The following is a 995-nucleotide window of genomic DNA, read 5'->3' as shown; positions in this document are numbered from 1 at the left end:
GGCATGCGGCGTTGCATGGGTGATGCAGCATGCATGGGCGATGCAAGACAGTGGGAATGGGCAGCATGCGGCGTTGCATGGGCAAGGTGGTGCACGGCAGCGATGCGACGCAGCCTGCAGGGGGCCAAAACTGCGCGGTGCATCGTGCATGGGCGATACAGCATACATTGGGTGATGCGATGCAATGGGAATGGGCAGCATGCGGCGTTGCATAGGTGATGCAGCATGCATGGGCGATGCAAGACAGTGGGAATGGGCAGCATGCGGCGTCACGTGGGCAATGCGATGCACGGCAGCGATGCAACGCAACCTGCAGGGGCCCAAAACTGCGCGGTGCATCGTGCATGGGCAATACAGCATGCATTGGGTGATGCCATGCAATGGGAATGGGCAGCATGCGGCGTTGCATGGGCAATGCGATGCACGGCAGCGATGCAACGCAACCTGCAGGGGCCCAAAACTGCGCAGTGCATCGTGCATGGGCGATACAGCATACATTGGGAGATGCGATGCAATGGGAATGGGCAGCATGCGGCGTCACGTGGGCAATGCGATGCACGACAGCGATGCAACGCAACCTGCAGGGGCCCAAAACTGCGCAGTGCATCGTGCATGGGCGATACAGCATACATTGGGAGATGCGATGCAATGGGAATGGGCAGCATGCGGCGTTGCATGGGGAATGCAATGCACAGCAGTGATGTGACGCAGCCTGCAGGGAGCCAAACCTGCAAAGTGCATTGGGTGATGCGACATAGTGGGAATGGGCAGCATGCAGCATTGCATGGGCAAGGCGATGCACGGCAGTGATGCAACGCAGCCTGCAGGGGGCCAAAACTGCATGGTGCATGGTGCATGGGTGATGCAGCATGCATTGGGCGATGCAACACAGTGGGAATGGGCAGCATGCGGCGTCACGTGGGCAATGCGATGCACGGCAGCGATGCAACGCAACCTGCAGGGGCCCAAAACTGCGCGGTGCATCGTGCATGGGC

The sequence above is a fragment of the Charadrius vociferus genome, unplaced genomic scaffold (assembly GCF_000708025.1).
Source record: "Charadrius vociferus isolate BGI_N301 unplaced genomic scaffold, ASM70802v2 scaffold2027, whole genome shotgun sequence".
In the NCBI taxonomy this organism is placed as follows: domain Eukaryota; kingdom Metazoa; phylum Chordata; class Aves; order Charadriiformes; family Charadriidae; genus Charadrius; species Charadrius vociferus.
The sequence above is the reverse complement of the archived record's forward strand: the minus strand, read 5'-3'. Positions refer to the sequence as shown.